A 12,628-nucleotide genomic window follows, 5' to 3' on the forward strand; every position below is an offset into this window, starting at 1 on the left:
GAAAGTGACCCGTTAAACTTCCCTCGCGTGAAAGCCAAAAAATGAAAATAATCATAAAAGCTAAATGGACTTGTCAGTTAGTATTTATTCATTCCACCAACAATCTAGATATCATAAAATATAATTGGCCTAAAAGAAACTTGCAATTAAAATTTGCAAGAAAGTGACGCGTTAAACTTCCCTAAACTTCCCTCCCGTGAAAGCCAAAAAATGAAAATAATCATAAAAGCTAAATGGAATTGTCAGTTAGTATTTATTCATTCCACCAACAATCTAGAAAGGGAAAAATAATGTTTTTTGATTTAGACACATCAAAATAAAATTGGGTATGAGCAAGAATTAACGGATAATTTGGAAGCTTTGTTTAGTTGTAGTTCGTTTCGATGATCAAGTTTTTGAATAATAATGAAAATAATGATGTACTTGTAGTAGAGCCTTGTGGATTCCTAAAGAAGATGAAAACACTAAGTATTTTCATCATTTTGTGAATCATAGAAAGAATGTTAACACAACTTGGAAAATGTTAAGATATCATGTTGTAGAAGTTAAAGTATTTGTTGATTTGGGTTTTTTTGGAAGTAAAACATATACATAGAGAGGATAATAAGGTTTCTAATATTGAGGTTATCAAAATGATTTCTTATTTATTAGGCTTATGGAGCACAAGGAAACTAGAATCTTTCAGAATAACTATAAAAATATGAACTTCGAGGCAATGAAGAAGTCTCAGTTATGAGTGCAACAACACTTTTTCTTGACAACCCATGTATTTTAGCATGACTTTGTGAACTATGGATGTATACGAAATGTATGTCGAAATAAAGTGATGACTCGCTGAAGGGAGGAGCATACATATATAAAGCTCTTAGAGGGAAGGCATGCCATACACTGTTGCATGCCTGTTGAGGGCCTCTTGCGCGCTGGATGGTTCTCCTTTGGCATGCCATGGGTAGTCCCATACCAACATCTAATAATTGTCATGACTACCCACCTAACCATAAAATGCCTTGTGCTCACAACATTGAAGTCACACTGGGCAGCCTGAGTGGAGGATGATCTCCCATATTGTCCCATTTTCTTGTGGAATGTGGCAAAGAAAGAAAGGAGTTTATGAACAAAAAATGTCAGAGGTGCAAAGGGAGAGAGTCTTTTGGTAGTTTCGTGGAGAGGGAGATCGATCAAAGTGTGCAAAATAGACACAAAATGATAGGCTCATATGCTTACTATGCAGAGAACACACGAAGCACAAAAAATCTACGAAATGAGGGATTTTTGGTTGAAGACACAAGAGATGAACTCTATTTTTAAGCTACCAGTGTTAAGGCAATAGGAGCAAATATGGGTGCAAATTTAACACTGGAGACAATTCTTTAGTTTGTACTTCCATTGCCGAAGTAGGAACTCGCCTATTTGCTGCAAATTCCTAGAAGGTGATGCATCGATCTGATATCCCTCATCTCAAATTCTAATGCTATATCAGAAATACAACATGCAATCAATCTCTCTACACCTATTCGAATTATATCATCCACATACAACACTAAAATGTGGGGCTTAGACCCAATCAACAAGAAGTGTAGGTTGGGATCCACCTCACTCTTGGTAAAGCCTATGTTTTGCATATTGCTATCGCTCTTGGAATACCATGCCTTGGGTAACTGTTTGAGTCCATATAGTGATTTATTAAAGCTACACACATAAGTCTCTCTATCATGGACTTCAAACCCATATGGTTGCTTGATATAGACTTCTTCCTCAATGATGACATTGAGGAAGGTGATCTTCACATCCAGTTGGTGGATGTTCGACCTTGTCTCAAAAGCTATTGAAAGAAATTCTTCAATAAAGGAATATTTGGCTACACGAGAAAAATTCTCCTCACAGTATACTCCCTCTTCATGGGAGAACCCACGAGTCGCAAGAAATATCTACCATATCATTTACCAACATCCCTCTCTGCTCCAAATACAACAAGGTGAAGAAAACACTTCTTATTTGAGTATTTCTTTATATTCGAATCTACATCCATGTGCTTCTACTATGTTCCATGTCGATCCTTGTGATGTTTTACTAGGTTTCATTTACCATGGTTCATATACCCATGAACCGTCACTTCATGTAAGAAATCAGTTCATTAGGTTTAACACTAAGGGATGATTTCTTTAGTAGGAGGAAAGGATGTTTGTTATAATCACAATGACAACCTTGAATTGTATGGTTTGAATCTTTGTTGCCATGCTCAAGTAAGTGCCAGTGCGCGATATCTAAACATTCCTTTGTCTAACTGTAATAGCCCCAACTCCATTAATTTGTAACCAATCATTCCTAATGAATTTTTTCCATCTTGGTGCCAAAATATATGAGCATTTGATTTAGGAGACTTGCGGGTGTAATTTATTTGATAGTGAGTTCTCCCCTAGTGTGTCAATGTCAATTATCCTTTCCCATAACTCTCATTTCTTGTTCTTTCTTTAATGGTTGGGTGGAATCCATTAAAGCCACTAATGCTACTATGAAATCAAAGGTTCTTGGGAGCTCCTATTAAATTGGAGAGTTATTCTCAAGGTTTAACATAACTTCGTTCATGGATGCTACTAAAGCATTCCACCTCCTGTAGTGATGATATTTTCATGCTTGCACCTATGGGTGGTTTAAGACCTTAGATCCTATCAAATTAATAACTCTGAGGAAACTATAATAATTGTTGACCTCAAGGGGCATAACTAATCTTCTACATATTCATGATGAGATAAACCACGCTGACGCAAATTTGCATTCATCCACTTGGCTAAATTCCCTACACATTGAAATCACCTCACACAAAGTGTCCCTATTTCGTCTCATGTTACCCCCATAATGTTCTCTACTTCCTCCAACTGCTATGCATCATTGATATGCAAACCATATCAAACTCATACACAAGAGTTTTTGGTATTTTCGCTTTATCTCATCAATGATCCAACTAAGGATACCTTCTGGCATCCTTCAACACTATTATATAATTGATCACTCAATAGACTTACATTAGTATTCCATAGGTCCACAACTTATTCTTAGCATATGCAATATATTTGATTTGATCATTAACATGATTATTTTTGGTGGTTTATAGGATCATGGTATTGGGAAACCCATGGTATTTTCCCACGATATTTGATGCAATTAAGCTTATTTTAAGGCTTGAAGTAATCCACTGTAAAATACCTCGAGTGGCTTAGAGCTTGGCTGGATTGGATTATGGTAAAAAAGATATATATCTCGAGTGTTGTCTTTCCTGGTAAAGTGCGTCCAAGGTAAATATTGACTCTTATGTACATGTTTTGCAAATGTATAATCATTTGTGTTTATATTATTTCTCTAATTGTGCTATGATACCACATGTTAAAAATGGAGTGTAACTCGAGAAATGAAATAAGCTCATGGTACACATGTAGAAAAGAGTCGATATTTACCCTAGAAACCCTTTAGTGGGAGAATTAGAACTAAACACACACACACACACACACACACACACACACACACACACACACAGATATATATTTATTTATTTATTGACCTTGTCCATTGAGTTGACGAAACACTAGGCCACTTGAGGCATTTTATGGAGTTCTTCAAGCCTTTAAATAGGATTCATTACATTAAATACCATGGGTCACCCTTGGCATGGGCTCATAAAACACCAATGATAAATCCATCAATGACCAAAACAAGGCTATCTTAACTACTTTGTGGGTCAATATTAACCTAGCATAAGACACATAGGATTCATGTTATGGTGAATAATTATAAAGTAGAACATCAATATACAATCTTGTAGATTGTAGGTAAAATAAATGGAATTAAATTTTCTTTATTAATTGATCCAAAAGACAATAAAATTTTTATTTCTCCAAATTCATTATTTAGATGTGGTTTAATGGCATGCAAGAAAATTCATTATAATTTGGTTGAGATGAATTTAATTATTAAAAAGAGGTAGAACCCTTGTTAAAATATTACGAACTTAATTTGAGAGCATGCAGTACTTAGATACTATCATATATTACCACCTTGGGATCCTATGTTATATTTCGTGGTACGGATTGGTTGGGAGCTCATGAAATAATTCTAGATATGAAAGGTAAGTTACTTTAATTTGTAGATGACTTAGGGAAAAGGAGAATCTTGGTAGGAACCAAGAGATAAGCAACTCTAATATTCTTTTCAGCCTTACAACTGAAAATGGGTCTTAGACAAGGGTGTTTTATGTATGTGGTAGTTGCTATGAACTAGAAAAATATTCAATATATATATATATATATATATATATATATATATATATATATATATATATATATATATATATATATATATATATATATATACATCATCAAATATTGTTATAATTTCTTGATGCATTTCTAGAAGAGTTTCCTAGACTACCATTAAAATGTGAGATATAATTTACTATTGAAATTAAAGCATGAATATAGCCTATTTCCAAGCCTTTATATTGTATGATTATAATAGAATTGTAGGGTTTATACATGCGACTTCAAAATATATTGAAGGGTTGACTTAGCCTAGTATATGAACTTGGGGAGAGCTGGTGATTTTTTATGGAAGAAATATGTGTCTTGGAGGCACTACATTGACTACAAGTAGGTAAATACAAGCACAATTAAAAATCAATACGCCTTACGTACAATTCATGGTATTTTGATTGAATGAAATAAGTCACGATATTTTCTAAAATTGATATAGAATGGTCTGTGATATCTAAATTGAAAAATAAGGAAGAAGATATTGCAAAGGAAACATTTAAAACTTGGCTGGATACTATGAATTTGTGGTGGTACCTTTTGGGCTGACCAATGGTGTAGAAATATTTACAAGTTTGATGAATCAATGTTATGCATCGAAACACCCTAGTAGTAAAAAAAGAGAAAAATAAGTAACTCGATGAGTTGAGAATGAAAGTGAATAATGGTTGTGAACCCTCTTTAAAATGGAAACCTCGTTTCGCAATATAACCTGTGTACAAGTTGATATGGCCTCTACATCTAGGTATCCTTGGTATATATAGGTGACAATGGGTACAATTACAATAAAAGGGTCTAGCAACCAATAAGGACAATATTAATATAATAATACAAATATAATAATTCAATATCTGGAAGCATTGGTGCTTTATCACATATCTATTAGGTCATATATTCATTATCCATTCATTTACAATTTAAAATGTGACGACAACCTTACATTGTCACTATTATAAAACATATTCATAACTAGAATATAAACAATATAAATAATGAGCATACAATAGCCATATATGCCACAAATGATCCAATACATTTACACCTAAAATACCAAGGAAAGGAACTCTTATTGATGAATGCAACAACCAATCCAATATGTGACTACCCCATTCCACCTGACCATAGATTCGATGATCTGATTCTCTCTTCAACCAACCACTCTCGTGCCACATTCCAAGCATGAATGCAGGACTCATAACCAAAAGAAGAAACGAATGAGCATGGATGCCACCAGATTTATCCACCTATATCATGAGGAATTTTACTACCTCCTAGTCCCTAGGCTTTACGGTAACCCATAGTCTGATTCAAGGGTCACTAGGCCATGATCAGCACAACACCCTCCAGGCTTTACCACATATCCCGCCATTCACAGAAAATGATTCCTAGGCCTGTTCTAGGGACCCCACCTCTAGAATTTATTGTATATCCCGCCATTTACTAGTCGAGGATTCCTAGGCCCAACGAGGCACACAATACCTGGATTTACGGTAACCCACAGTCTGGTTCAGGGGTTACTAAGCCAGTGGATTTACCGCAATCCATAGTCTAGATCAGGGATCACTCTACCATGTGTTTTTCCTTTTAGAGATCCGCCTCACTCAGCTTCGAGCCCATCCAACAACCTAGCTCCACCAAAACATGAGAACCCATCACCTCAATGCTAACCCGAAATGGAAAGGAAAGGCTGAAGAGCACTGCCACACTTGGAAAAATCCATGGCAATGAAAAAAATATAACATCATCATATTTTCGCTATCATATTTAACTTCAAGAGTAAAATCATTTGACCATGTCATTTTCGCTACCATATAAACTTCAATAATAGTGAAAGATTTTGACCATGTCATTTGATTTCATGAAAAGAGTCATGGAAAGTGAAGCAGATATGGCTGCAACAGGAAGTACATAAGGCTACATCAGCTGTAGAATAAGCACGGGGAAAATGCGAGAAAGCAGAGGCAACAATGCTTATTTGGAATTAAATCCTTGTGCATAAATGCGAAAAGCCAGAAAGCAGAGGCAACAATGCCTTATTTGGAATTGAATCCTTGCGGATAAATACAATACAAAGTTTTAAAAAATGTATTCTGTAGTACATATCAACATAAATTTTTTACAATGGACATTAAAATTGATCACGCTTTCAAACCATGCCATGTGATACGATTTCTACAAGTATTTTAAAATCTAAATTAAATTAATCGATTTATAAAAAAATTCGCAAAACTTAAAAATAGCACTCCAACCATTAAATTAACTTTGAAACATAAAAAGAACCAGTACTCAAATAATTTCATTAATACATTAAAATTTAAAATTTATTTAGTTGAATACTCGCACAACTTCGAAAAATTGAAAACCAATGCATTAAAAAAATTTAATAACTCCCAATTTTATCAAAGAACCATGCCCAAAAACCAATGCATTCTCATCCCGTCTCAATTATCAGTAATCGCCAGTTTAATTGATTTTTTCCCCAAAAACGATGATAGCAGTTTAACTAATTTTTTCGCCCAAAACCATGATAGCAGTTTAATTAATTTTTTCCCCCAAAACCATGGTAGCGTGTTATGGTAATCGAAAATACCTGAAATTTTAATTCGCAAACCGTACCTCCTGTGCACCGTCTCCGAATCTCCCTCCCACAACACCTGTAGTGCATCACTGCGATATTGCTGGTGAGAAATTTATTTAATGAAAACTAAGACATTGCAATTCTTAGCTATAGAGTGTTGTGTTTGATCCCTAATTTCAGCGAAAACATCACACAACTTTGACAATGGACGGTTGTCCAATAGCTAGCTTTAGTTTTCGAAAGAATGGGCGGGTGTTTTAAGAGATCTCACATTGAAGAAACATCCATATCAGAGATAGGGATGGTTGAATGTGTTTACCCTTGGTTTCAAACTATTGACATTTCACAAAATATTGCCTTGCCATAAACATTAGCAAGAATGAAACTGCCAGGAATTGGACACTTTCAAGTCTCATAAACTTTAAATTCTTCAACTTAAATGGATGCTTCGCGATGGAGAAAGCTCAGTCTACAAGGTCTGATATTTGTAAGTAGTTGAAACAGAGCAATCGAATTTTCTGGGAAGATATTCGCAAACATTTGGTGATTATTTTTGTACATTATACCACCAAATATTAATTCTTTCTCACATATATATTTTCTAAATTACGAACACAATCCCTCTAATTGCGGTATTAATCTCATTCTCCTTGACCTATAAGTTCAATATTAAAAGCAGTTCAATATGTCGTCCGCTATCATAATCGTTGCTAGCAGTCAGTTATGGTCGGTGGAATACATGAACGCAGATAGAGCTGGGTAGGCATAGGCAGCCAGAGCTACAGTTGAGAATTGGCCCCAGACACCAGAGTAAGTAGCAGAGGCATTGGCCCCAGGGCAAGCTTAGCCGTACAAGGTAGACGCAACAATTCTTTATACAGAATTGAATCCCTAGACACAGATCATTGAAACAAGTATTGTATAGAATAATTTCATCAATACATTCACATAAATCTAGTGCAAATGCCTAATAACGAGGACTCTAGAATAATTTCATCAATGCATTCACATAAATCTACTCAAAATGCCTAATAACGAGTACTCTGTCAAAAATTATTTGATGTCATTTAAATTATTAAAATTAATTTAGTTTAATGGGATCTATCGACTCGGCTTGTTTACCAGAATAAGCGGCCGGAGGTTTTATTTAGTTTATGTGGAGCCAACAGCATCAGTCGAGGCATCCATCGTGCAGGAAGCAGAGGAGAAAGCCACAGAAAGCAGAGACAAAAATCCTCTATCCAGAATTGAACCCTTGCACAAAAATATGCGACAAACGTCTTAACATATTCTGCAGAATAATTTCATCAAATATATCACCATAAATCTGCTACACAGAGGCCATGAAAACTAAATTCTCTTCTGACATTTTACAGGTACCATGGCCAATAATATCATAAGCCTACCAAAATTTCAATTAATTTAAACGAATCTTGATAGAAAATTAGAAAGCAAATTAGAAAGCATCGATTTCTGGAGGAATAATGTCAAATAATTCAAGAAATATATTAAAATTAAAATTAGTTTAACCAAATATTCACACCATCTAGGAAAATAAGAACGGATAATATAAGAAATTTCAAGAGCGTCTAACTTTAACACAGGATTTGAAACAACCGAAAGTAATCTCAACTGCAATCGAAAATACCTGAAATTCCGCAACTGAGCTTTTTTAATTGTCTGGTCAATGCAGAGCACAAACATAGTTATCGCTTTCGCAAACTGTACCACTTCTTTCGTACCATCTCTAAATCTGAAAAGATCGCACAGTAAACCTAACCAAACCACATTTTAAAGTTCCATAAACAGATTTAACATGCCAATAGAGAAGACTGCAAACAAATTAAAAAAGACAAAAACCGGCCAAATCAAATAAAAATATATACACGATAACCGAATCAAATCGCCCAGCAACAAATCCAGAGAAAACGAAAACAATAAACCTAGAATCACAGAACAATAAACTAGAGAAAACAAAAATAACAGGCGAGCAAGTATTGGCCGATCCCCTGATGTTGCCTCAAACAAATCTTCAAGAAAGCAATGGCTCAAACATTTACTACATCGAGAAAAATGGTGAAAGGTGCGGCCATTATTTATATTGGTATGAAAAGCGTTCAAACGGCAATGTAATGGAGGATCCAAAGCTTTTGAGGTTCTAATTTTCTTTTAATTTTAATTTTGATTCAAACGTTAATACAATTTTTTTAAAAACGGAAAGTCGTTCATGCAACTTTTTTGAAACTCTTTTTTTTACTTATAGAAACTTTATTATTGTTTTTTTTTTCTTATAATAGAAACTTTATTATTGATTTTTTTTTTTTACTTATAATACAAATTTTATTATTGTTTTTTTTCAATAATATCTGTAAAAGAGAAATAACCATCAAACAATGATTTAAATTTTCAACTACTTTAACTCCCATGACTATTTGAGCTATTTTAACTGGCATGACTATTTGAAGACTATGCTTGCTTATTGAATTCAACAATTTCAATGATTTAAATTTTCAACTACTTTAACTCCCATGACTATTTGAGCTACTTTAACTGGCATGACTATTTGAGCATGATTCTCATTGAAATCACGTTTTTATAATAATAGCAATATTTACACGTCATTTTGAATATTTGTTTAAGACCAATATTAAATATTTATTAAACTCTTTTAGCTAGCTTAGTTATATATTTATTAAATTTTTTAGTTGGCATAGTTTAAGTGTTTAAGGTTGCACAATAAAATGGTAAAATTTTATACATCATGTTATTTTAATTAAATAAGCTTTACCTAGCAACATACCTTTATTACTAAATGTGTTATGCAAATAATGTTAGAATGGTAGGTAATCTAAACTTTGTAGTAGAAGTATTTAAAATCTACCGGAGACCCAAATTAACTATCATGATTTAATATCAGTTTTTTAAGAGAACAAAAGATTTTGGTCTATTGAATGCAAAGGCAATGAAGACATTCTTTGGATAGAGACGTTTAAGATTGAGTGAACTCAAAATAGCCAAAAAATTTGAATATAAATTTTAGGAATGAAGTTATTGTTTTTTCTTATTAAGGGTTGCGGGTTGGTGTGGGTGTGGACTTCCGTGGCATGGTTAATTTGTTCACCAGCCAGTGCTCTAGAAGATTGGAACACATAGTGAGAAACCATTTAAATTCAATCTAACTACTAAATGACTATATAGATATCATAAAATATAATTGGCCTACTAGAAACTTCTTGCATTTAAAATTTGCAAGAAAGTGACCCGTTAATCGCGGGAAAGCCAAAAAAATGAAAATAATCATAAAAGCTAATTGGACTTGTAAGTTAGTATTTATTCATTCCACCAACAATTTAGAAAGGAAAAAGTAATGCTTTTTGATTTAGACACATCAAAATAAAATTGGGTATGAGCAAGAATTAATAGATAATTTGGAAGCTTTGTTTAGTCAAGTTGTTGATGATCAAGTTTTTGAATAATAACAAAAATAATCATATACTTAAAGTAGAGCCTTGTGGATTCCTAAAGAAGATGAAAACGAGTATTTCTTGATTTGGGTTTCTTGGAACTAAAACATATACATAGAGAGGATAATAAGGTTTCCATTATTGAGGTTATCAAAATGATTTCTTATCTATTAGGTTTATGGAGCACAAGGAAACTAGAATATTTTAGAATAACTATAAAAATATGAGCTTCGAGGTGATGAAGAAGTCTCAGTTATGAGCGTAACAACGCTTTTTCATGACAACCCGTGTATTTTAGCATGACTATGTGAACTATGGATGTATACAAAATCTATGCAGAAATAAAGTGATTACCGGCTGAAGGGAGGAGCATACATATCCAAAGCTCTTAGAGGGAAGGCATGTCATACACTGTTGCATGCCTGTTGACGGCCTCTTGCGTGCTGATTGGTTCTCCTATGGCATGCCATGGGTAGTCCCATACCAACATCTATTAATTGTCATTACTACCCACCTAACCATAAAATGCCTTGTGCTGACAACATTGAAGTCAGACTGGGCAGCCTGAGTGGAGGATGATCTCCCACACTATCCCATTTTCTCCTGGAATGTGGCAAAGATAAAAAGGAGTTTGTGAACCAAAAATGTTAGAGGTGCAAAGGGAGAGAGTCTTTTGGTATTTTCGTGGAGAGGGAGAATGATCAAAGTTGCAAAATAGACATAAAACAATAGGCTCATATGCTTACTATGCAGAGAACACACGAAGCACCAAAAATATATGAAACGAGGGATTTTTGGTTGAAGAAACAAGATATGAACTTTATTTTTAAGCTACCAGTGTGAAGGAAATAGGAGCGAAGATGGGTGCAAATTTAACAACGGAGACGATTCTTTAGTTTGTACTTCCCCTGCCTAAGGAGGATCTCTCCTGTTTGCTACAAATTCCCAGAAAGTGATGCATCGACCTGATATCCCTCATCTCAAATTCTATTTCTATATTTGAAATACAACATGCAATCAATCTCTCTACACCTATTCGAATTAGATCACCCACATACAATGCTAAAATGTGGGGCTTAGACATAATCAACAAGAATTATAGGTTGGGATCCACCTTACTCTTGGTGAAGCCTATGTTTTGCATATTGCTATCGCTCCTGGAATACCATGCCTTGGGTACCTGTTTGAGTCCATATAGCGATTTATTAAAGCTACATACATAAGTCTCTCTGTCATGGACTTCAAACCCATATGCTTGCTCGATATAGACTTCTTCCTCAATGATGACATTGAGGAAGGTGATCTTCACATCCAGTTGGTGGATGTTCCATCTTGTCTCAAAAGCTATTGAAAGAACTTCTTCAATAAAGGAATATTTGGCTACAGGAGAAAAAGTCTCCTCATAGTCTACTCCCTCTTTATGGGAGAACCTGTGAGCCACAAGAAATATCTACCATATTATTTACCAACATCCCTCTCTGCTCCAAATACAACACACTGAAGAAAACACTCCTTATTTGATTATTTCTTTATATTCGAATATACATCCATGTGCTTCTACTATGTTCCATGTCAATCCTTGTGATGTTTTTCTAGGTTTCGTTTACCATGGTTGACATACCCATGAACCATCACTTCATGTAAGAAATTGGTTCATTAAGTTTAACACTAAGGGATGATTTGTTTAGTAGGAGGAAAGGATGTTTGTTATAATCACAATGAAAACCTTGAATTGTATGGTTTGAATCTTTGATGCCATGCTCAAGTAAGTGGCAGTGTGTGATATCTAAACGTTCCTTTGTCTAACTGTAATAGCGCCAACTCCATTAATTTGTAACCGATCATTCCTAATGAATTTTTTCCATTTTTGTGCCAAAATATATGGTCATTTGATTTAGGAGACTTGCGGGTGTAATTTCTTTGATATTGAGTTCTCCCCTAGTGTGCTAATGTAAATTATCCTTTCCCATAACTCTCATTTCTTGTTCTTTCTTTAATGGTTGGGTGGAATCCATTAAAGCCACTAATGCTACTATGAAATCAAAGGTTCTTGGGAGATCCTATTAAATTAGAGAGTTATTCGCAAGGTTTAACATAACTTCATTCATGGATGCTACTAAAGCATTCCACCTCTTCTAGTGATGATATTTTCAGGCCTGCACCTATGGGTGGTTTAAGACCTTAGATCTTATCAAATTAATAACTTTGAGGAAAATACAATAATTGTTGACTTCAAGGGGCATAACTAATCTTCTACATAGTCATGATGAGCTAAACCACGCTGA

The sequence above is a fragment of the Pinus tabuliformis genome, chromosome 7 (assembly GCF_031772625.1).
Source record: "Pinus tabuliformis cultivar Carrire ecotype Pingquan chromosome 7, CPIR1, whole genome shotgun sequence".
In the NCBI taxonomy this organism is placed as follows: domain Eukaryota; kingdom Viridiplantae; phylum Streptophyta; class Pinopsida; order Pinales; family Pinaceae; genus Pinus; species Pinus tabuliformis.